The 23,802-nt window shown below is 44.8% G+C and overlaps 1 protein-coding gene and 1 pseudogene across 4 annotated transcripts in view; one reads left to right on the top strand and one right to left on the bottom strand.

Moving 5' to 3' along the window:
• Positions 1 to 23,802, bottom strand: part of AUTS2 (activator of transcription and developmental regulator AUTS2) — a 1,158,197-nt gene that overhangs the window by 945,632 nt on the left and 188,763 nt on the right. The gene's annotated exons all lie outside the window — the stretch shown is intronic.
• LOC112817586 (actin-like protein 6B) lies at positions 2,165 to 3,453 on the top strand (annotated as a pseudogene).

Genomic DNA, 23,802 nt, shown 5'->3' with positions numbered 1-23,802 from the left:
GAGCAGTTAAAGATTTAGGAGTCTGAGCAGATGACAAGATGTCAGCAATTTAGGGCCATTATTTTTAAAAAGCATGCTCACGGCTGAGTTATATAAATTGAAAGAGCATCAGAAATCATGAGGTCACCCTTCCATCTGAGTTAGCCCCAAGCAGATCTCTGCTGAACAGAATGGAAAAACTGGGGTGGGTTGAGATTCGTGGAGCCAAGGAGTCACCTGGACAGTTAGAAAATAAGAATCAAGCCCACAGAGGGAAGAATATAAGAATCAAGCCCAGAGAGGGAATCACTGTGTTTTAGTTATGTGAGGATGGAACCCAGCTGGTGCTCAAGATACAAGCAATACCAGGTGAGACTCAGCAGCACAGTGTGAAGAATTTAGGTTAGAAGAAAAAGGAAAGGTAAGTTTAGGGATATGGAAGCACCTTCACTACTGGACTTTACAGATGAAAGCATCATCTGGATCATGCAGTTCTAGAATGTTCTTAGTGGGACAAGTTGATACTATGCTCTAAGCAGCACTTAAATAGGACTGGTTATGTGCTGTTCTAAGCGCTTTATGAACAATCTCATTTAATCTTTAAAACAATCCTAAGAGTTGCACAAATAATCCAAGTATTATAATTTTTCAGGTGAGCAAACTGGGAAGAAGAGGTTACAGCCTGCCCAAGGCCATACACACCCAGAAGTGGCTCTTAACCAGACTACTATTACCATATGGTTCCTACTATATGCTTTCACTATGATTCAGTTCAATTCTCATTCATATTCTCTCCCTTTCACTGACACATTACCATTATCCCACATAATGTGTATTCAAAGACGCATAATTTGGAGTGTGATAAAATCCAGATTACATAAAACAATGATTCTCTGATGTTTCAACCCCTTGGGATATATTCAGTTCTTTTTCTTCAGTTCTTCAAAAATAAAATAATCCTATTAAACAAACCCACTGTCTAACCTACCAACTTTGCAAAGGGTCAGAGAGTTTGGATATTAAATCTAACAATGATGGGTGTTTTTAACTTCAAAAAAGAACTAGAGAATGCATACACATCTCCTTGTCTCACTAGTGAGATAGGGGGCATTCTCCCAAGACAACAGCCCATACAGGGCCAGAAAAAATTCTGAGCTCCAAGAGTGCTCTTGATGCACCCTTACACACATAACCTATGGCTTTGAAAAAAGTTTACTCCCTCCCTCACCTGACTTCCTATACTCTCCAACAGCCACGAGACGAGCTTGGCTAAGGTTGATGATCCTAAGCTGCTTCCCAATAAAAACTCTGGTTATGGTTCAAACACTCCTTCAGGACAAGAAAGGTATAGTGGTCCCAGCATCAATACAGGTTTCAGTGTTCCTAAGGGAATGTTAATGGCAACTACATGGGCTTCCTTAAATCAACAGCATGGAATAAGAATTCTCTACGAGGGGGGCGCCTGGGTGGCTCAGTTGGTTAAGCATCTGCCTTCAGCTCAGGTCATGATCCCGGAGTCCCAGGATCAAGCCCCGCATTGGGCTCCGTGCTCAGCAGGGAGCCTGCTTCTCCCTCTGCCCCTCACCCTGCTCATTCTCTCTCTCTCCCTCCCCATCTCTCTCACTCCCTCCTCTTCCCCCCCAAATAAATAAATAAAACCTTAAAAAAAAAAAAGCATTCTGGGAGTAACTATACCTTTGAGAAATGCAGCTGGGGGGATTAACATTAAGATGATCGAATGCTCTTGTTCTCTTAAGTAACCTTCATGATCAGTTTCACAGATATTGATGCCTGGGGCCCACATTCAGAGTTTCTTGATTTAATCAGTCTAGGACACAACCTGGGCACAGATATTTCTGTAAGTACTTCAAGTAATTCTAATATGCATCAAAGTTTGAAAACCACTGTTTTAATGGAAATTACCCACCTGTTTTTCAGTAAAAAGGTACATACATCACAAGAAAACTTGCAAAACTACACAGGCAAACTTGACATGCCTAGCTGCATGCACTCTGAGAAAATGGCCTTAAAGTTCTGGAACCCAAAAGAAAAGAATGTTCCAAAAAGGGAATGGCAAACCGTGTTGAATGCTGCAGAGGGATGAAGCAAGACTGGACTGGGAAGTGTGTATAAGATTAAGTAACGTGGAGGCCATTGGTGACTCTGTCAAGAGCACTTGCAGTGAATGCTTTGCTTGCAGTGGGCTGAGGATGAGGTGGGGGCCCCGGTCTTTGACATTGGCTCCTTCTCTCTCCGCGCTAGGTACACTGGGGAGGACTGCCCCAAGGCTGACTTCCCCACCACGGTGGGGCTGGTGGTGCGGAGGAGGCGGGCGGGCTGGAGTTGGAGGGGGAGAAAGAGAAGAAAGGGAAGATCTTCCATATCGATACCAACGTGTGCCTCGGGATGGAGCAGAGGTCGTGCTGCCCCCCCAAGAATGGCATGATTGAGGACTGGGAATGCTTCCGTGCCATCCTGGATCACACCTACAGTAAACACGTCAAGTCCGAGCCCAACCTGCACCCAGTACTCATGTCCGAGGCCCCGTGGAACACACAGGCCAATCAGGAGAAGCTGACAGAGCTGATGTTCGAGCAGTACAACATTCCTGCCTTCTTAATGCAAGACAGCTGTGCTCACCGCCTTTGCAAACAGACGCTCCACGGGCCTGGTGCTGGACAGTGGGGCCACCCACACCACAGCCATCCCAGTACATGACAGCTACGTCCTGCAGCAAAGCATTGTCAAGTCACCCCTGGCAGGAGATTTCATCTCTATGCAGTGCAGGGAGCTCTTCCAGGAAATGGCCATTGACATCATCCAATCTCACATGACTGCAGCCAAGGAACCCATACAAGAGGGTGCCCCTCCAAACTGGAAGAAGGAGAAGCTACCCCAGCCAGGTTTCCAAGTCCTGGCATAACTACATGTGCAATGAGCTGATTCAGGACTTCCAGGCCTCAGTGCTACAGGTCTTAGACTCTCCCTACAACGAGCAGGTGACCGTGCAAATGCCAACAGTGCACTATGAAATGCCCAACGGCTACAACACAGTCTACAGGACTGAGCGGCTCCTCATTCCTGAGGGCCTATTTGACCCCTCCAATGTCAAGGGCCTGTCGGGGAACACCATGTTTGGTGTGGGCCACATGGTGACCACCAGCATCAGCATGTGTGACATCAACATTCACCCGGGCTTGTATGGTAGCGTCATTGTCACGGGTGGGAACACGCTGCTCCAGGGCTTCACGGACAGGCTCAACAGAGAGCTTTCCCAGAAGACCCCCCACCGCCCCTCTTTCCCCCCTGAGCATGCAGCTGATGCTCATCACCAGCAACAGCACATGGAGCGCAAGTTCAGCCCCTGGATAGGGGGCTCCATCTTGGCCTCACTGGGCACTTTCCAGCGCCCAGTGGATCTCCAAGCAGGAATATGAGGGAGGGAAGCAGTGCATGGAGCAGAAGTGTCCCTGAGGGTGCCCCCTCAACACCCACATGCCAGCCTGCCGCGGTGGGGGAGGGGACGCCAAAAGGCGGGGCGGGGAGAGGGTTTCCTGGTTCGGCCTCTGCCAGCGCATCAAAGCCCCAAGCCCATGCCCTCCTCTCCCCCTTCCCTCTCGTGCTTAGACTGTGATGTTTCTGGGTTGAAAGGAGTAAAAATGTTTTAAGAAAAAAAAAAAAGATGCACTGTTGGTGTGCAAGGATTAGACACCAAGAAGTCACCCACATAAAGCTCTGCGTCTTGAAAACCTTCACTGATGACATTACATATTTATCTGTTTACTGCCCCTTGTCTAAAGACCTGCATAAACTTTTTATAATTCCGTTTTTAGAAGAGTTTTCATCTTCTTAGAAACCTGGTACGTTTCCTGTTCTTGAAAAATAAAAATCAAGTGCCCTACCCTGTTTTTTCTAAGATTTATTTGACAGAGAGAGACAGCGAGAGAGGGAACACAAGCAGGGGGAGTGGGAGAGGGAGAAGCAGGCTTCCCGCTGAGCAGGGAGCCCGATGCGGGGCTCAATTCCAGGACCCTGGGATCATGACCTGAGCCGAAGGTAGATGCTTAACGATTGAGCCACCCTGGCGCCGCCCCCCCTTTTCCTTTACAAGCCCGCATGCTAGGTGTTAAGAGCTGAACCAAAGAGCTAATTCGAATATTTGTTCCCTAGTTGTATTTCTTTTTTTAAAGGAGCATGGTATGAAAGTTTCTTTTTTTGAAACTTGCTTCAAGGCCACTGTGGGAACAGAAAAAAGCAGAAGTTATGAATAATGGCCAAGTCCATGATGGCTGACTTTGGGGAATCTCTTGGGTGTCTTCCCTCTTAGTTCCTCAGACTTTCCACTTCACTTGGATGCTTCTGTTCTTGAAGAGTTGCACAAAACCAAGTATCCTACAAGCTAAGTTCTACCAACACCAGAAGAACCCAACTGAAAGGACTTTAGAAACCAAATAATCGTTTCTTACTTTGTTTCCCTGTATTTGGGATTTAATGCAGGAAGTTGCCTTAGGTTGAAGTCCGCTCAGACCTCACCAACTCCACGTCAAATCTCCAACATCGTGGAGCCGCCCTTCCCTAAAGCCTCTAGGTTTTGTTTCCCCCAACCTGCTATTCTTGGCAAAGTAACTTCCACCTTCTTCCTTTGCACCCTCTTCCATATGGCTGGAATTAATGAGCCTGCAAGCTGGGGGCAATGTCTCTCCACAGCTGTCTTTTCAAGCAATTATTTAGAGACAGAGGAGGAAGTCATTAACAATCCTGGGAGTCAGCCAGAGACAGCTCTGCCACACAAAACACTCCGATAGGGCCCTGGGCCAGAAGGTCACATTTTATTGGGGGGTTGGTTTGGGGCAGGGTGGGGTAACAAAATAGACAGGGAGGAAGATAAGGAAGTGGGCAGCAGGTTTCCACTATACTTTTCTGCCATCTTGGGCAAGAGCAATTTCTTCTGTGCCAAAAAGAAAAAGTGTAGCCGAACCAATCAGGAATTCATTCAAGACTGACTACAGGCAAGAAGGAAGGCATGCCAGGGAAAATAATGCCTCTCTAAAAAGTCTGTCCTTTAAGGCCAAAATAGCTGCCTAAAACAGTGGTGAAAGTGCCACCTCTTTCCCAGGAGGCTGGGGACGTGGGTAAGACAAATGTTAAAACAGTAGTTACCACACTAAATGTTACTGAGTCTATGTAAAAGTATGCCTGACTAATGAAAACCAAAACATTTTATGCAAGGTGGTGGACTCCTCTTGTTATGCCTACCCACTCACCACACCAGAACTGGTTTCAGCAATACCAAATTCTCCTGAATGCTCTAGAGACAGCCTGCTCTGCTTCCACTTCGTTTCTCCTCTTGGATAAAACTAGGCTGTCTTTCTGTGAAAAGGAAAGAGCTTCCAGATTTTCCTTGTTTGTTAAAAAAAAGAAAAGTAACTAGGTTCATCTTTCTTTTCCCTTCTCCAGAAATAGACCACACAGAGATGTTTTGAAAAACCAGTCAACTTCGGCCTGGTAATCTGATTTAAAAAACAATGTTCAGGGGCAAGACTGAGTCTCTGTGGACTCCAATCTTGTAAATCATCAGAAATGGAAAGTCCTGTGACAAAATTTAATTGTCATGTCCTGGATCAAAAGTGGAAAGCCAGGAGAAAAGTTCCAATTTTACTCTGATTCTAAGCAGTGTCACAATCTTAGTTTCCCTGTCAAAGGATACCAACACTCATCTCAAAGGTTTATGTTTTTCAAACTTTTTTTTTTTTCATTTTTTTAGAGAGAGCATGAGCTAATGCAATCGAGTATGAGTGGGGCAGAGGGAGAGGGAGAGAGAATCTTATGTAGGCTCCACACCCAACATGGAGCCCGATGCAGGCTCGATCCCACGACCCTGAGACCATTACCTGAGCTGAAATCGAGAGGGACACCCAACCAACTGTGCCATCCAGGTGCCCCACACACTTGTTTTTCAAACTTTTTAAAGCATAACGCAAAAAAACACATTATCATCAGGATCTGGTACATACACACATATATCGGAAACAAACATTTTTGGAAACAATACACACCAAGTGTGATATACTCTGATATCACCTATTTGATTCCACTTTTTAAAAAAATGCTGGCTGTCACCCACTAATAGGTTAAGAAATGCTGTTTTAAAAACCACTGTGAGAGGGTATCTTGTGGAACAGATGTAATTAAATGGCATACAAGAGCAAAGAGCCCCGCCTTCAGGAGGGCAAAGACAACTGAGGAGTCTCTTTTCATACAATACTGTTCTTTCAGAGGAAATGACAGAAAATTTAACTCCTGTTTATCAGGGTAGTCCAGAGACTACACCACACCACTCCATCCTCTGAAAGTGAAAAGCGACTGCACTGGGTTATGTCGTCAACCAACCGCTGCATTACGTCTCCCGCTGTTGGCAATCTGCTCTTGAGAACGGATTCTTTGTTCAGGTACTGCTTATCCTTCATTTCAGATCCCCAAAAGTTACTTATTACCACTTAAAACAAAACAAAAATGACAACAGCAAACCCTGCTGAACATCTATTTGGACTAAGAAGGAGCCTCTCAATCACATGGAACAATTTCATGAAAAGTACACCCCAAAAATCTCAGACTGTCTTAACATAATCTATACTATAAGCAACTAAATGATGAATTTAAATCCAGCTAACAAAGGCTGCATGTCCAGGGATAAAAAGGGAAGATGCGTCCTCAAAATACCCTCAAAACTGTAGAGAAAACAAATCATTTAAGTTTCTGTGCATGCTAGGGGGGGTGCCTGGCTGGCTCAGTCACTTAGTTGGTGACTCTTAATCTTAGGGTGGTGAGTTCAAGACCCACATTGGGTATAGAGCCCACTTTAAAAAAAATTAATAAAAATCATAATTTATGGGGCACCTGGCTGGCTCAGTTGGCAGAGCATGCGACTCATGAGTTGGAGCCCCACATTGGGTGTAGAGATTATAAATAAATAAACTTTAAAAAAAAGCTTCTATGCATGCTAATATCCCATAATAACTTTAACAACTGAAGTGTTTAAAATATTTTAGGTAATAAAAACTCTATTTTTTAATGGCCATTTATTTATTTTATAGTCATTTTTAAGAAGGCCTTCCATGACCACACTTACTGAAATAGCTCCTGATGCCATTTTCTTCCCCGTTTTTCTTTCTTTCATACCATTTATCACCACCACCATTATTATAAACTTGTCTTCACCACCACCCCTCAGGAGAATTTAAGTATCACGACAGCAAAGACATTTTGTGTTTGTTTACCACTGGCATCCTTAATACCTAGAATAGTACCTAGCACACAGTAGAAACACAAGAGACAGTTGTGAAATTAATTAGTGAATTAAATGAGTAGAATGTTGACTCCAATGCCAACAAGCCACATGCCTCCTCCCTCCACCTCCTCCATGGTCAGGAGAGAATCACAGGAAGACAAGCAAGCTCTGTTCTCTGAAGGCATCAGCTGTTCATCATGCCAATGCCTTCCAGTATCTGTTCCTTTCTTCCTTTCCATTTACAAGTAACAACTCCCCAGGTCCCAGTGGCATTATTCTGGGTCAACCAGCTGCTCATTTCCTCTTAATGAAACGAGATATGTGGAATCAAAACATGTTTCACTGATGCCACCCCTTCAGAGCCCGTCTAAGGCTGGAAGCCCTTCAGCCAAGCCCCTCACACCCCAAAATAAAAAGAGCAGCAAACCCCAAGTAGGAAAAGGCAAGGCAAACCAAAACTCTCTGAACCGAGATGCTCCAGCATAACTGAAGACAAGCTTCATCTACCCCCTTCTCCTCATCAAAGAGAGAGCTGGACCTTGAGAAAGAGAGTGTCTCTTCTGACTGGTCACTCCAAGTTGTGAAAGGAAAGAACATGTCCTGATTTTAGACTTTTCCAACAGGCAGCTGAGGACTGACTTCTCATTAGCACTTCAATCACCCATCTGAGTCTCTCCAAGGGCCACATAATCTTTTGTACAATAGCCTGACCAAGCTGGCAGGGGAAATTTTCCTGGAATCAAGGCTCTCCTTCTTTTCAACCTTGTGTGGCTGGCACTTGATGCCATTTTTGGGTGGTTCAGTGCCTACTCACACTAGAAAACATGTTCAAGTGTCTGGGGGTAGTAGTTAAAGGTGGGAGGGGGCTGTCATAGCAGGATAATAAAAGCAAGTCACCTGGTAAAACAGAAGATGAATGCATAAATTCAGGCAGAGAATTTGAAGTATAAATGCATTACCGACTACAGAAATCATTTCAAATGACTTATACCTCAAATTGGCTTTAAGAGACATCTCGGTGTGCACATATATTCCCCGCTGAATGGTGATACCTATTCAAATGATCAAAACCAGTCCATTCTTAAATTCAGGATAAATCCCAGACCTCAGAAAGAGCAAAGGAAAAAAAAAAAAAGGTTCAAAAGCAGAAAGGCAGTCAATGTTACTCTCAGGACCAGTCTCTCTGATACGCCTCAAGCTTGCTAAGAGCATTTTTATGCCACAGGCATGCTTTCTTGCCCTCATTTTAGTTCACAGGAAGTCCTTCCCTAACAGCCATGGGATATCCGAGAGAAGAAAAGAAGGGGAAGGCAAAGGATTCGGCTATCTCCCCTGCTTGGAAAAGACTCAAGAGCCAGGAAAGAGGCCGCAAAAATCAGTGTGAGCAGAAAAGCAGCGGCAGCCAACAAAACTGAATCCCAGTGAGAAACCCGACACCCCATAACTGGAGAACAAGCGTCTACTTCAGTGACCAGTGTCCAGCTCAGTACAAACCATGTGGTTACAAGGACCAGAGCAGAGGCCCCTCCTGCCATTGCCGCAGGTCTGGTCCCTCCTGAACAGACTTCTAGCAGTCCCAGTGTAAAATCATTCCTCCCTCTACCGCGAATGCTCTAATCTCCAGAGGATGACCTGCCTCACACACAGATTCTCAATGAGGCGCAGGAGAGAGCCACCAGAACAGTGGTGCTTCAAGTCACAGCAGGTCTGGAGACGTCAACCAGGATAAGTGAAGCAAAAGAAGATGAGCAGCACCCTCTTGAGAGGGTCAAAGGGATTACGCTGCACACGTGGCAGGGCTGGGTATACAAGGGAGCACCCCAGCATGTGGACTGTGGATTTGCATATGGGTAAGAGCTAAGGCCCAGGGCAGGGGACACAACTTTAAGCCAATGCTGACACACAAACAAATCCATATAACTGGACTCTTAGGACTGAGCTAAATATTTAGAATCCATTTAAACAATTCTTAGAAAATCAACAAGGCCTTTCAGAAAAGGGAATTACTCTTGTGAGGCACAAGAGAGCTAAATTATAGCTGCCTTAATCAACTGCCCAAAGTCAAGGCAACATAACACATTGCTCCTTCCCAACAGAGGATGCTCTCTAAAAGTTAGAGTTGGTTGTAATTAATGTAAGGTAGATTTCTTAGTTTCCTTTTTGTTTGCGGGGGGGGGGGGGGGGGGGAACCTCCCTCCCCCGTACTCCCCTTTTTCTTCAATGGCAGATTTCCCTACCTGATTTGCTTTTCCTAAAATTAAGAGGGAAATTATCTTTCAGTCCCCAGGGTACATACTAGCCAGGGAGCCTGGGAATATAATCTGGGAACCTGCTGAGGGAAAGGTCTCTGGGATTGAAAATGTTTACAAGGCAAATAACTGAGAATTGACTGTAGCTACAAATAAAGTCCCTCTTCTTCTGGTAGGGATCATGCAAAAACCATCCAGCTGGAAGATACCCCTCAGGTCAAGGTTCTAAAACCCGGGCCATTTTCTAACAAACTCCCCCAGGTTATCCTGAAGGCTTGGAAACACTGAGTTAATCTCTTTGCCTCCACTTACAAATGAGGAATTAACAAGTCTTTCCACTCGAAAGCCCAAGTACAGTGTCCAGCTACAGGCCTTCATGCCAGGGTTTGTAACCTGAGAATGACTGACTCAAAGGCACTTGGTCCAGCAGTCACACACGGCTGACCAGAGAAAAGCAGCCAACTCTCAGCTCATAAGCAACTCCCTCTCCACAGCTTGGTGTGTGGCCTTTGAAACAAGTGGGAAGGGAAGGAGAGAAAAACAAACAAAAACCAGTCACTGCAGTCTACACTGAGGTTAGATTACAAGTAATGTGGCAAAGTGCTTCCAAGAGACTGGAAATCCTCTGATAGAGATGCCTGTCAATTCGTGCAGTATAATCAGCTAGTAAAACGTTAAACAAACAAGTATTCTAACTCTTTGCCAACAGGCCACCGTGGGCGGGGCAGAAGAAGGGCCTTCTGCTTAGGAGAGCTGGTCTCCAGTGTGAAGCCAAGGCCAAGTTGTGATTCACAGCACCCAACGTCTCCAGGTGCCTGCTGGTGCCTCCAGCCAGAGCACAGCCGCTACCCAGAGCCTGCGGCTAGTGCTGTTTGTGGTCCTCACTAGCCCCCGTACCCACACAGGCCCCCGCTCCACAAAGAGGCACTTTAGTTCCTCATAAAGCCCGTGCTGGTAGGCAGATGTATTACCACTAGAAGGAATTTGTTTTAATGTTATTTTTCATTTCAAGAAATAAAAATAAATAAAACCATTTCTCAACTCTCAGTGTAATTCTTAGAAAATATCGTTAACAACGGATAACCTTTACTGGGCTATGAAGACAAAGTCTTGAATTCAAGGAAAGAAAAGTGTGCTTTCATTAAGGACTAATACGATAGCAAAAGCTAAACGGAAGACTCAAGATCCAGAGTCTGGTCCCAGCTTCACTGCTGTGAAATTAAACTGGTTATGTAATTCTGCTAGATCCCTTCGGGTTCCCCCTTGGGAACATGGGAAATAGGAGAGGGAGTAGGAGAAAATGATCAAGTATTTTTGACTTTACAAATGTAATTCTAATTACTTAACTTATAGCTTTGTGGGTAGCTCTTTAAATTGCAGTTGAAAACAGTATCTAAGTTCAACCTGATTAAAATCCTATCAACCCCAATTAAAAGGAAAGGAGAGAGTATCCACGCTTGTTTTGGTCTGGTTTGTTGCTTGTTTTCAAAAGGATTCAGGAAAGGTGATAAGGTGAGAGTGGAAATCATGACAGCTACCAATGATCTCATTTAACTCAAGCAAGGACACTCAGCAATGACCATTTGTTCCTAGATTCTGCTTTTGTGCATTTACCACCAAACCCTGATGCAAACCTTCCTTTCAGGCTCCTGTGTGTAGCTACATCCCTTACAGCTCTATACATGACAGCAGGCAGGCACACAGTGACCAGCCACCTGTGAAATTAGCATCAAATGGTCTGATCAGGTTTCTTTACCGCCCTCCTCCTTTTTGCCTTGAGCCAAAAATCCAGACGGAGCAGTTAGACCAGAGTTCTATCATGCTTCCTAAGGACCTGTGGATGGACAGTAACCCCTATCACCAACACAGACATTTCACTGTACGTCATTCCAGTGGGCTTTAAAAGATAGAGGTCAAAATTTTAACAAGCACCAACTCTCTAATATTAATTTTATAACTCTGAGCCCTATGAAATCTATTACAACAAAGGCCCTAGTAGTTCCAAGAAATTAAGCACAGGCCTCTTCTTACAGTGCAAGTTATTTTATAATCAATTAAGCTTAATAAAATTAAAAATAAAATTTAACACTGACATCTAAAATTTGATGTGGCTAAATACCAGTTAGGACTGAAAATGAAAGACCTCTTTAGATCTCAGGTAGCTATGACTAGTACCTATTAAGACAACGAATTTCCAGCTATATTTTTCCATTTATGTTCCTTTATTTCGAACAGAACAGATTTCTTGCCTGAGTTGGGAACTACAGGGTAGTTTTTTGTAAAGCTCCTGGGGAATAAGCTCTTGCTGTCCTTGCTAATACACAATTGCATGATATCAAAGACCACCTTGTTGATTCATTCAAAAAACATGGATTAACGGAGCAGATGCTATGTGTCCGGCTCATTGATAGACAGGGGGTGGGGGTGGGGGGTGTCCATGAGGAATAGAATAATGTCCCTAAAACTGTACTAGCATTCACATACATTGAATACTGACAACTATGCGCAGGACTTTAAACATGAATAAATAGGCTAAGAGGGATGAAATGTAAAAATGGCAATCATTTCTCAAAGTTCAGCTTATCGTGAGCCCACAACCCCTGGCCACACCTCATTCCAGCTACATACACATACAAGCCTGTTTGAATATAAACAGATTTCTAACTACATCAGGAAGGTGGGGTGGTCAGCGAATGCTTATCATGGATGGTGGTGATGAGTGCCTCAGTCCTATGCACTGCCCCTTGCTGAGTGGTAAACCATTCTGGTCCCTGATTAAGAGCTCACAAACTCATCAGCCTGTCCCAAGAAACAGCTAGAAAACAGGTTGAACTTGTTGACAGCATTATCTTTTTAAGAATGCAAATCATCCCTTTCTCTTCCCTTATCATTCTCTAAGATCAGGCTAAATAATTCCTGTGGTCTCTCCACACCCCTACAGCCCAGGGTAACATCATCTGCTTCTCAATCCTAAAGTTCTACGTCCCCAACATGTATTGAACCAGTGAGTCTCAAGCCTGACTACGTATCACAACTATCTGGGGAGCTTAAAAAAAAAAAAAAGCCTAGGCCATATTCCACAGAGATTCTGATTTAACTGGTCTAGAGTGGGGCCCTGGCATGGGTACCAGTACAGAGTCAAGGTTGAAAACCATGGCATCAGACCAGTGTTTCCCCAGTGTGCTTTCCAAACCAACAGCATCAACATCATCTAGGTACTTGTTAGAAATGCCAATTCTCAGGACCCAGAACAAATGAATCCTAAATTCTGGGGATGGGGTCCTGTGATCTGCACTTGTTAACAAGCCCTGAAGGTCATTCTGAGGCTCACTAATGTTTGAGAACCACTATGTTAGACCATCTGAGAATCCTAAATAATTACTTTACTGTTAAAGTTAACTTTTTTAAAAAGGATTTTATTTGAGAGCAAGAGAGAGAGAAGGAGAGAGAGAGAGCATGAGCAGGGAGGAGAGGGAGAAACAGGCTCCTCCCCGCGAGCAGGGAGCCTGATGCGGGTTCTATCCGAGGACCCTGGGATCATGACCTGAGCCGAAGGCAGATGCTTAATGGACTGAGCCACCCAGGCACCCATGTTACAGTTAAGTTTAAAGTCATTTTACCTCTCGCCTTCCCAATTAGATGACAAGACTCTCAATGGCAGAAGCTCTATTTTTTATTTACTTCTATATATCTTTGCAGTCAGTACTGTGCCTTACACAAGTCAGAGCTTCATTAATATTTATTGGGTTATCATGACCAAGGCTCCATACGGAACACAACCCACACCCTCCGTGGAGAAAGGGGAAAGCCCTGGATGAACCGCCACGAATGATCGGTCTGCAGAAATCCGATGAAGTGCAAATACCCTCCCAGCCCACACTGGTCAGCCCTCTCATACCACCCAAACATCCTCTTCCGTACACTGAGTGTCACAAAGGGGAGGTTTAGAAGGAATCACCCTGAAGTGGAAAGTTTTCTTCAATGTCTACTTTTAATTAAAAGAAAACAAAAATCATTTGAAAGCAAATTTATATTCAACAAAATTCAACACTTATTGATCACCTATCAAACCCAAAGCACTGTGCTGGAAATCATTACGGATACAAATATGTCTTAGGCATCAAGCCTCAAATGCCTCAGAGTAAAACAGCAGTGTCTACAGAGCTCTATTCTTTTTTTTTTTTTTAAGATTTTATTTATTTATTTGAGAGAAAGAGAATGAGAGATAGAGAGTATGAGAGGGAAGAGGGTCAGAGGGAGAAGCAGACTCCCTGCTGAGCAGGGAGCCCGATGTGGGACTCGATCCCGGGACTCCAGGATCATGACCTGAGCCGAAGGCAGTCGCTTAACCAACTGAGCCACCCAGGCGCCCCTACAGAGCTCTATTCTAAGACCTAGCTTTTCAGGGAAAATGTTATGTTATTGTCTACATAAAAAGAAAAATGTTCATAGGAATTGCTCGAGAAATGTTAGCTGCTTCTACCAGGACCTGGGAGCAACATCTTCAATCAAACCAAAGTATTTTCTTGAACTATAAAGTATACAAATATCTTTTAGAAAGACACTTAGGTAAGACAATTTGAAATAAACACAACTATTCCAATATGTGACTATCAGCACCACATACGCACATACTACAACACAACCAGAAAACTTGGGAGTGTTTGGGACTAGAAACCCCTGAGTGACCAGGTAGAAAATGGCATGGGGTGGGAAGAAGAGCTTCCACTTACTAAAATGTTCACACACTGGCAGGTTTCCCTGCTTCACTTACAGCCACACAGCTGGGGTCACCTAGAAATGCCCACAAAGCTAAAGTAAGACATGCTCCTCTAAAATTCCCCTTAGAGACCATGCCTTTATTATTCCTCCAAACATGCTGAGTTGTTTTAACCACAGAAGGGTGAGTAAGTGCAGGGGGTGCTAGGGAGAGGTTATGATGGTCACTGAAACCACCACTTTTCCAGTTTATTTTTGGCCTCAGTTGAGAGAAGCTTCATCATGAATGGAGATGGGGGCTCACTCCTGAGGAAGCGGTCCGCCTCAGGCCCAGGAAGAATTAATGGTCAGTTAACGCCTATTCTCTTCCACAGGCCAAACAACAGAGATGCTGGAAAAGGCCGTGTACACCACACATGATGAGAACTGAGCACTCTGGGGAATGGTACTACGGCCAAAGGCCTCTCAAAGGAAAGACAGGACAAGACACAAGTGTGCCATTGTGTTCCTTCCATCTCAGCGCTCCCGGGGCTGCCTAAGGAAACAGAGTGACTCCTTGTTACTAACTCCCTGGTCTACTGAGCGAGCAGGTCAGACCTTTATCCAGGAACGGTGCCACAGATGCAGCTTTCATGGCTTCTGTTTTCTTAAGAACCAGAGGATGAAATCTGAAAACACTCTGAAAAGTTCCCTGATAGCCCCACCTTCTCTGCCATACCCAAACCTTCCATGAATACCTTCAGTGACGTAACACTGACTGACACTTTGGAAAGTCTTGTCAGAATGGTATTCCAGAAACAGGGCCATGATGCATTCTCTTCTCTTTCTTATTACTAGTCCTGGTTCTACATGAGGAAAGAAAAAACTGACTAATCCCTCATAGAGACCACAATCCACATAAATATTTGGAGAGCACTACTGTGCACACATTTTTCAAGTGTTATCCCTCCTAATGCAGACTGAAGATTCCCAATGTGTATTTTTTCCTCCACAAATAATTCCCTTACCAAAACATCAACACGATTAGAAGCTGTAACAGTGTCTGACCTCCTCTGACACTAGTCATCTAGTGACCGTAACCATGACACATACAAAAACACGTAATGGAAACAAAGACCAGCTAAGTAAGCACTGAGTACTTAAAAAGACTGGAGACTAGGAGAGTGACCCCAGGAAGGACCAGATTCAGCTCTGGCTAGAACAGGGGAATCCCACAATGAATTCAGGGAGGGAGGAGGAGGGAGGGAGGGAGGGGGAGAGAGAGAATGTCCTATGAAGGGCCAATCTCTGGCATCTATTATTTAAAAGCAGAGAAACCAGACACGGGGTATTTCCAAGGGTGCAGTATCAAAACAGCAAAGCTATCAGGAATAACATATTGACACCCAGTCATGGCTTGCTTTAAATCTGGTACCAGATTCGAAAAAGGACTTTCCTTCTAGCATCCAGGGAGTGTTGGCAGCTCACCTGGCCCAGGCAGCAGACACAGGCAGCCAGCCTCCTGATGGGGTTTCCGCTAGTTCTGCTCCAGGACAAAAGATCTAGCTGCTCGGGGATGAAAGCATTCCCGAAGACGACTCCCTCCCCGCCTTCACATGCAGCCTTAGCCACTCACTGTGCTGCACTCATCAAGGTGTACCAGTCAGACCAAACTGCTGTCAAGGGGACAGTAAGGAATGTACGGAGGCCTGACTCACCCAGGGGTTGGAAGTAGCCCATCAGTAGGAGAGAGCCCATGGATTCCCTGGCAGGATTAAAAAACCCAGCCTAAAAGCCAACATGTAGCCACTAGGTTAAAGTGAAGCCAAAGGGAGAGGCCAAAAGCTGTAATACTGGGTTAGGAACCATTTCCCAGCATCTGTTCAGAGCAGGATGAAGACAGAGAGCACCACCCCCAGGGAGGTACTGATGAAAACCACGACCTTCAAGGTAGCAGCATCTTGCACAAACCAATGTGGACTCCATCCTGCATTAGCCAACAAGAAGATAATGCCCTCGGAAGGATGGGAGAGGAAGGTGTGGCCCAAGTATGAGATAAACCAAAAAACACACCACCGTGCAGTTTTTGTTTTTTTTTTTTAAGGTCCCAGGATCACAATGTACACTTTCTCAGGACACCATGTAATATTCTTTACAACATTACCCAACAAAAAACATACAAAAAATTATCTCCATGTGGGGATAAGACACTTAATGGTTTCTAATTATGTATTCTGTTTATTCTGCAAGTACTTATCTGGTAATTTATAATTTACCAGAACAAGTTTCTATTTGCACAGATTTCTAACAGATTTATATTCTGAAGAATTCGCAACTAGCCTAGATTACTCCAGAGAGATCAGGAGCTCCTGAGAGCCACCAGCCACATCAGAATCAACTGGGGCATTAATTAAAAATATATATATATATATATATTGGACTTCGTCTTAGATCTTCTGAACCAGGCAGAATCTCTAGGGGTGAAGACTGGCCCCGTGCACTATTATAAATCAACCTTACTGAAGTGTAATTTACCGGCTCTAAATATACACTTTGATGAGTCTAACAAATGTGTACATGACGAGATATGTAGTATTTCCATCATCCCCAAAGTCCCCTTGTGTTGAGCCCATAGATTTTTGCTGACGTTTCTCATTTTTAAAATTTGCTTCAAAATATTAACAATAATTGCCTGATGGAAGTATTTTTATAATGGCGGCTTTAAAATTCTTGTCAGAATTGCAACATCTGATTCATTTCAGTGTTGGTGTCTGCTATTGGCTGTTCTCATCCATGCTGTAATTTTCTTGGTTCTTAGGATTTTTTATAAGGACATCTTTAGTTAGCAGGCAGTGTCCCTGTTAAAATGTTTTTGTAGATTGTATATAGATTCTGCTTCCTCCTCGGCCTGCCAACATGAGCCTGGCAACAGTTGAGCACTGAGTCACCTCACCGGCTTGCAGGTGGCAGGGTGGAAGTTCAGCTCCCGAGCTGGCCCACAGACACCTTCCCAGGAAAAATGGGGCACTGCCTCATTACCTCCACAACAGAGGGTGTGAGATCAGATGCCCCTAAGCCTCACTGTCACCAGGGAAGGGGAAGCAGAGGGCTGATTCAGGGTACTTCAGGAGGGGGGCAAGAGGGGAATGAAAGCTCCCCCTAAAGGTGGACATGACTGACACACCTGTGGCCCTGCCCCCAAGCACTGCCTAGTTCCACGCAGAGGTGACTAGAAGATCAACGCCCTGATCGGCTGTGCAGACACCACCCCACAGGGGAACTGAAGTGCACTGTCTGCTTCCAAGGGGCAAGGTGGAAGCTCAACTTCCTGCTTGGCCAGGCTGAAGCAGCGGGGACGGAAGGTGAGAGTTCCCTTGGTATCCGGCTGCAGTTAGGGAGGGTATCGCCAAAAAGGTTTTCTGTTGTTAGCCCACCTTTTTCCCAGCCTCTGGCTAGGGGCAAACAGGCTTTACTCTTAGAGCTTTTTTGATCTGTGCCTCCTGGTGATTCCGGGTTCGGAGGTTTCTGTAGCACCCTGTCTGAGATATATGGGAGTCAATACACAAACCCAAGGGACTCACCTGCCCTGTTGTTCCTCAAAGTCCTCGGGTCCTAGGCAGCCTGCCCTCTTCTTTCTACCTTTCAGAGACTTCATGTGCTTCTTTGTTGTATTATGTCCAAGGTTTTCAGTTTAAGGGGGAGGACCTAGGAGGAATGCGGCTACTCTATCTGGACAGAACTTAGAGATTTCTAAGCTTTTAGTCTAAAACGCCCTCTGAATGATTTTGATGCACCAACAGATTCAGGAACTGTTCCACTATTCTAGAGCACCAGAGAAAAATCAGACCAAATGGGGGCTCAATCAAGCAACTCCCCAATGACAGCTAATACCTACTAAATGCTTGCTATGTACCATGTACCTTAATAAACACTTTATTTGCATTTGCTCATTTAATCCTTATAATAACTTTTACGTCGGTATTATTTTCATCATCATTTTCCATATAAAGGAAGAGATGCTCTGAGTTTCAGTAAATAGTCCAAGGCCACAGATCTCATATAGTGGAGCTAGGATTCAAAACCAGACTGCTTGGCTCTTGGAGACTACATTCTTACGTACTCTACTCTCTCACACAATGCAAGGCACTTATAAAGTCTACCTTTATGCGTGCATTTTTAAAATTTATTCAAATACGCTAAAGCATTATCCTACCGTAATAAATAAAGTCAAGGAACACAGAAATCAAAAAGGATTTGCCTTGGGCTATAAATTCAGAAGTTCATTGACATCCTCTCTCATTTGAGTGGTGTAAATCAAGTCCTAACTCCTTGGTCTGCCTTTTCATAATCTGATTCCAGCCTGTATTTTCAAAGGTAATTCCCACCTTAAGATTTAAGTTCCCTGACAGGAAGGCCCTTATACTCGGGTCAGACTGTATTGTTGTTTATAACCAACTCAGTAAACATTTACTGAATGAATGAGAGAAGGAATGAATCCAACAGAGAGCAACCAAAGTTAACACCTTGGATGTAAGGCAGCCAAAACAGCCCTGGACTAATGTGAACGTCTGAGTTGAATGTGGATCAGACTTAACCGGCTGTATATACCCCAGGCTCTACAAGCCTCAGTTATCCAGAGGCTGGACAAGATCACAATTTTGGATGAAGTCCAGCTTCCTGTGCCAAACAAAAGGGAGGGAGATATGAGGATCCCATTTCACTGCATTCTCAGTACACTATCAGGTCACACGGCAGACAGGTATGAGGTGGACCTGAAACCAGCACTCCCTATCCCTGAGTTATACTCCCAGCTCCCAGTCCTCCCAAGCACCCTTGTCCCTCTGTCCTGCTGATCGGTCTTCTTGTCTATTTGGCAAACTCCCCATTGTCCTCCAAACCCACCTCAACTACAGAGTCCTCCCAGACAGCTTCACTGCATGTCCCCACAGAATTAACACTGCCCCTTCTGTGCTAGCACCACACCTTGCGTCCCTTCTCCTGGAGCACTGAGACCATCCACGCTAGCCCATGAACTCCGTGGAAGTGCTTACTTACTTCTGTAACCCCCACACTCACCACAGTGCCTGGGACCTAGCAGCACTCAGTGCATGTTTTTCACCAAGTGTCTTAAAGCCAAGCACCTTTCCCTCTGGAACACCAGATCCACATTCTCACCACTCCCCTCTTTAGGCACCTGCTAACGCTGTAGGAAAGAATACTCTTGAAAAAAGGTCACAGAACACAATGGCAAATTTTCAAAGAAAAATCTATGGACACAGGTAGAAAGACCTCTGGGTGCCCTAGGAGATTTTCAGCAGTGGAAGACGATTTATATACACAGATGCCCAAAAGCCACGCGTGCACTGTCGCCAGGGTGACTGTGGAGTGAGGTGTACGCGGTTCTCCTTGCCTCCGTGGGTCTGGGCCCTCTCCAGTTCTCTGATACAGAACATGCATCTCCTTGCACTCAGGGGTCAGCAAGTGAAGCCACATTTCCTTTGGTGATTACTCTAAAGCCGAGTGACCATTAGTCCCTTCAAGCAGCAACCTACTATTCCTGCTTTACGGGAGATCATCTTTTTTAAAGTACAACTAATTGGTGTTAGTGAACAGATCGGTTTTACATTTATCCTCTAACTTTAAATGGTGCCATTAAGTCCTTCTAAATGCAGCTGAAAGTTATTATGCTAAGTAATGAGAGATAAGCAATTGGCCTGGTGGGGAAATGTCAGTCTTCTGTTGTTCTCTCACAGGTCTCTGGAAATCCCCGCTTTAGAAAGCACACTCTAAAATTCAAAGGGTCTTGTATGTGGCGTTCTGCAAGACCTGACTCAGGAGAAACCGGACAAGTGCGTCTAAGGCCATGGAGCTCAGGCCCAAGAGTACAGGTGGCTCAAGCCAAAACTACTGGCGCCAAGAGGCTGGCATCTCAAGATGTCTCAGGCAACCAGCAATGCCCCCACCGCAGCAACTCTACCTGTCTTTCGGGAAATCCCTGTGAATTTGGGGATGAGAAGAGCATCACAGTTAGAGCAGACTTGAAGCAAACCCTTCATACAAAAATCTTCCCACATGTCTACCTACTACATGATAGGCATTTGCTAACTGTCTGCTAAATGATCGCAACACCCTCAGAAGGTTCTAAGGTCCTCACAACAAAAAAGTGTAAAAGCTGCTACGTTAACAGAATCACCGGAAATGGATCGAACTAAATTTGAAAAACGAACCAAAAAAAGACAAAAATCAAAACCAGAGCCTCTTAATAAAAAGATGATCAGTGCACACTGCTCATAACACGCTCTGCCACGTTAACAGTCCCAAATGAGAACTACCACTTCCTAACCTTCCTGTGTCACTGCACCATTTGGAAGAAGACAACCATTCCGGTCAGATACCTGCTTGTGCTGCTGAATTTCACATTCATACCACCCTGACCATCCACCACAAACGCTATTTTTCATATAATAATGAAAGCAACTGATAAGTACTCAAACACTTGCTATGTGGTGGCACTGCTCTAAAGGTTTAATGTGAGTTTATCTGTCACCACAACCCCATGAAGGAAGAACTAGAATGATCTCCATTTTTAGCAAGAGCTCGGTTCATTTGGACCCTCCTAACACAATTTCTGTATCTTTTTCGCCTTGGTTTATGTCCCTCATTTATTCTCAATAATCGAGTTTGCTCAGGGTTGGGAGAGAGGAGCAAGAAAGGACTGAGCAGTATGCCACCCTGTCACCCACAAGCTCTGGTCTGCATCATTAATTCCCAGACAATAAAGTCAGCAGGCGGCTCCCAGGAAAAGGGGGGGCAGGGAGCAGATAGAAAGGCAAACCTATCAGAACCTGAGGAACAATTAGGTCTGCAAGCCGGAGAGCCAGCTATTTCCAGCTAAATGCAGAATGGTGCATTTCCATTGCCATTAACTTCAGGAAGATCGCAGCTAATCTCATTGAATTTATAAATGAAACCCACTCTGTGAACATTACATAAGTCACCCCTCAACCTCCCACTTCCTGGACAGCAGTCAATACCTGGAAGGCAGTCAACTTCTTTCTCCCCATGGAGCGAGAACAGAAATTCCAGTGACGCTGTGTACACACTAAGAAATATTCACTAAACTCGTCTATTTGTGATTTTATCTCCCACCTAATTACAGCGGAAATAATATAATATGATTTACGCTCCTTGTTCAAGTGTGACATCTTTAGTAGATTATTCAATACTGGTTTATCCAGCTATGTCAGAATGACAGCAGCACTTAATGTTAATCAGGGGGATGCCGATGTATCAGTCGTAAGCTTCATACAGTTCAAGGAAATTATCAGAGTTGCAAGACACCATCAATATATTTTGATCTGTGTGTCAAGAGACTTGGGATGTTTGTTAATTTTTCCTTCGTGCACTTTTTTTTTCCTCTTCGCTGCACAAGAGGAGGGCAGAAGCCTAAATAAGCACGTGTGCCCACACTCTGCCTCACATATGTTTCATGGTCTGCACACCCCAAGGCCTGGTCTACACAGACGGCCTGTGTTTCACCTGGAGCCTAAGACTAGCTAAGCCCACCAGGTCTGTCCTTTTGTCCATTCCCTGGTCCTCCTCAGAGGCTACCTAAAACCTCGGCCCCTCCCGGTGGGAACCTGTCCTCCTCAGAGGCTACCTAAAACCTCGGCCCCTCCTGGTGGGAACCTGTCCTCCTCAGAGGCTACCTAAAACCTCGGCCCCTCCTGGTGGGAACCTGTCTTCTCCAGCCACCTCGTTCACCTCACCCTTGGAATTCCTTCCCTGAGGCCCATTCTCCCTCAGGTCCCCCTCCTTCCTTGTTGAGGCACCTGTGTCTCTCACACCTCTTCCAACAGCATACGACCTTCTCTGTGGTCCAACCTGCACTAGTCACTCCCTCCGTTCCCACTGAAACCTGGTTCTTTCATACAAGGACTCAGTTTCCCCCTGGGTCTTTCTGCTCATTTTCTACCTCACAGCTTTGCAGGTCCAAAGCTGGTGATGTCAAGTATGTCCCAGCTCTGCAAGGCTGTAACCAAACTATTGGTTCACTAATCTCATGCAAAAACAAATATATTACACTCAGAGGCTGGACTACCTGGGTTTGAAATGAGGAGATAACCTCTCTTCCCCTGTCTGTTTCATTACCTACACGGGGTTACCCAAAAATGAAATGAGGTCATGTAAGTGCTGAGCAAAATACCTAGCACATAGTAAGTGTAAATATTTTTTAACTTAACGTTTTGTTTTGTTTTTTTTTCCTTTCAGTTTATACGATCTGGCATAGGAGGAAGAGATAAGTGAGTGGCTTGCATGTGGTCAAACAGCTATCTGGGCCATGTTCATGATTTAAACTACGATTTCTACTCAATCCCACTGCATTAGTCACCTGTAGACAAATCAAATATTACCAGACAATTGCCACAGACACGGTGCTATACCAAATGCTTCATAAGGTCCTGAGGGAGACCGACAAAACTAAAATATGGCACTTGTACAGAGGAGGATAAAGTCTAGTAGGAGGGACTGTCACAGCTAACTACAATCCAATTGGTCAGGCATCATTATGACAATACCTCAAAGTGGGGCACAGAAGAGGCAGTGACTACCCTGCTCTGGGGTGGTGACAGAAGGGAATCTGAAAAAGCCTTTAAAAGTTTCACAAAGTAATGCTTAAACTGGTCTTAGAAGATGTGGACAGAAAAGGGCATCAGGCAGCGGGCACAATATGTGCCTCAAACTAAGTAAAGCCTCCAACAATCTGAAAGGTAGACTTTACTAAATAGCTTACTGGCTAAGCTCTTGGAGGGAATGAGCCTGCTGAAGTCAGCTAATGATCACATCCGCAAGCCAGGGACAGAAAGACTGGGCAGGCCACTACACATACAATAGGTTGGTCATCCCCTTCCTGGTCCTTATTGATTCTACAGTGATGGAAGAGAAATGGCAAATGACCCTTACTTTGGTCCTTGATAGTGTTGTATGCCTGAGGCCTCAGTACGCAAGGGCCCACGTGGAGAAAAGAAGACTAAACCACCAACCCCAACTACCACAAATGGAGTGTAAGATCTACAGATTCTCTCTCCCTCCCCATCCTTCACACCCCGCTGTCTACATGCACACAGAACTATTTACTACTATGACCCACAAGCAGCTCATTTCCTGATCTACTCAATTTTCCTTGAAGTATACAGTAGTATGGGGTTGTAGTGGATTATAGCTTCACATATTTTTCCAGTGATATCACTCTAAAGAGGAAAGGTTTGAGAGGCACACACCCAGACATCCTCCACCAGATTTTGTGGAAGACTGTCATGTTACCCCAACCTTTGTCTGAGCACAAGTGTGAGAAGCATGGCAGCAGGTAAGCATTTCAGCTGACTTTCTAGGATTCAACTTGCCTCTCCACTTTTTAGCCCTTTGTCCTGAGAAGGTTGTCCTCTTCTTCTAATCTAATGAGAAGACACCAACCCTCAAGGGCCAAAGTGAGCCATGAATAGTATGTCTATGCTCAGAGGTATGCTAGGATGAGTGAATGACTAAGAAACTCACCTACCCAGGGTCAACTCAAGGCAGTGCAGAGAT

The sequence above is a fragment of the Callorhinus ursinus genome, unplaced genomic scaffold, assembly GCF_003265705.2.
Source record: "Callorhinus ursinus isolate GAN/ISIS: 27379988/994484 unplaced genomic scaffold, GSC_fseal_2.0 scaffold55, whole genome shotgun sequence".
Classification (NCBI taxonomy): domain Eukaryota; kingdom Metazoa; phylum Chordata; class Mammalia; order Carnivora; family Otariidae; genus Callorhinus; species Callorhinus ursinus.
The sequence above is the reverse complement of the archived record's forward strand: the minus strand, read 5'-3'. Positions and strand labels throughout refer to the sequence as shown.